Below are 2,134 nucleotides of genomic sequence, written 5' to 3'. Positions count from 1 at the left end.
AGTGAGTGCCCTCTCTATGGCTTGTACCTTAGTGGATCCAAGTTCTACTTGAGCTTGCTTCTGAGACATCTCTGGTAATCAACTTCTGATTTAAGTAAGCATCGTGTTTATATTGTTCTTCAAGTTCACGACTCTTTTGAGTACTTTAATCTATTGATCATAGGTTAAAGTAGTATTTGTAGTGTAAGCATGGTGCTTAGACTCGGTTACTTGTGGATGTACCCTATGTTTGCGGTGCTTAACTCACATTTCCAATCACCAACTTTCATATAAAAACCGCTAAAATAACACCAAGCTTAGACATAGGGATTTAGAACTAATAATTTGCACAAGTTTTGGTGTTTAACCATTTGTAGGAGGACATTCATGGAATACATAGAAACTACATTCAAAATGAGCAATAAGACAAGGCATAACATCACTCATCATGCGCTCATGGGGAGAAGGTTGTTGGCGGGCTTTAACGATCAAATCCGACCACCAACTAAGATACAAAAAGAGAAATTAGCAATCTTAAACACATATGTATTTACTATTAACCAAGTTCGATATGTATTTAGAGAATATTGTTTTGTAGGTCATACACACAAATACATGGAATAATTCACTGAAAGGCGCTTTCTGACGCTGATTTGTGCAAAGGAACAAGGGAGACGCCCATCAACTCAACTCAACCAGGCAAAGCACCAACCGAGGAGTGATCCATGTCCAGCCCACAGCCCACCATGCGAAGGTGGTGGCTAGGTGGCTCAGTCAGGGGGTGGCCGACCCCCTGCCAGCTCCTCTCATCCACCCCTTCGACAGGCGTTGGCATGCGGACATGCTAAGGCGGTGCAGCTCGGTCCTCGTGCCAATTTTAGCTTTTAGTACCACCTAGCTCCTTGTGTAAATAGAGGGGTACCCCCCTTTACAACACCACCCCAAGGAAGAAGAGCACACCTCACTTTTGTTAGAGCAACACTCCAAAAGAGCTTAGGCACTAGTAGTTAGCAAGAGTTGTAAGGAAGAGATGTGACGGAGAGCTTGGGGGAAGCGCTAGACTTATCGGTGTCTCCCCAACTTGTACCTCGACTACCATCTTACTTCAACGGGTTCTCCTGCTAAGTGAGTGTTCATGTTTTCTATGGTATAAAGTCTTTTTCATTAGTTAAGCTTTACTCTCACTTGTTTGTGGGTTCATCATCCACTCTCATAGCAGATACTCTAGTAGAGGGCCCTAATAAAGACGGATAACCCTATCAGAATGCTAGAGTAGTAGTCGACAGCATAGACATGGTGTCAAGGCAAGAGGCTACCTTCATTTGCCTCGTACTCTATGGTTGAGGGGTAGGCGGCAGGTGGTGACAACCCTATCCGTCCCTTGTAATCCCTCATGTCTAGGTACGACGTAGAGCTATAGGCCAGTATCGCTTGGTAGACCAAGCGTAAGTCGGTGCTCGAATTAAGCGAGTGAAAGTAGAGTCTACCTTCTCATAGACCTAAAAGCCTTAGGAATCCATCTCTACCCTTTCCATCTTTACCCTTGTGTTGTCCTTGGATGAATTAGCTAGAAGAAGTACCTCTGTTCCCCATGGAAAATATGATACCCTAAATACTTACAGGTGAAAGCTACAACAGTAATTCCGTGCACTTACGGAATCTTTCTATTTGCATTAAGAAATACCAACAAGCTTTCTAGCGCCACTGCCGGGGAACAGTTGCCTTATTTTCTTTGAACCTAGTTCATCCTCGTATTTGTATCTTTTCTTTTTTCTTATTAAAAACACAAAAATAATTTCACCATGAAAACCACTCCTATCAAATACCAGTCCGCTTCATAGGGTGAGTTCTCTGAGCCACCACCAAAACCGGACGCTGGCTGATAAAACCGACCGAACGCTACTCTGGCGCATCCGGTGCTAAGGACGTGGCGCTCGGAGGTTTGGTCTATGTGTTAACTGGATGCTGGGTGAGTCCAGTCAGGGGTGACCAGACGTGTCCAATCACGACTGGAACCTTACTAAAAGTGACCGGATGCTGGGGTCCTATGTCCGATCCTACACTGTAGAGCATCTAGTCACAACTTAAGTGCACCAATGAACGTTGAAGATCAGGTGATAAATGTTTGAAGCCGATGACATATGGCAAGCATCAA

The sequence above is a fragment of the Miscanthus floridulus genome, chromosome 9 (assembly GCF_019320115.1).
Source record: "Miscanthus floridulus cultivar M001 chromosome 9, ASM1932011v1, whole genome shotgun sequence".
Lineage (NCBI taxonomy): Eukaryota > Viridiplantae > Streptophyta > Magnoliopsida > Poales > Poaceae > Miscanthus > Miscanthus floridulus.
The sequence above is the reverse complement of the archived record's forward strand: the minus strand, read 5'-3'. Positions refer to the sequence as shown.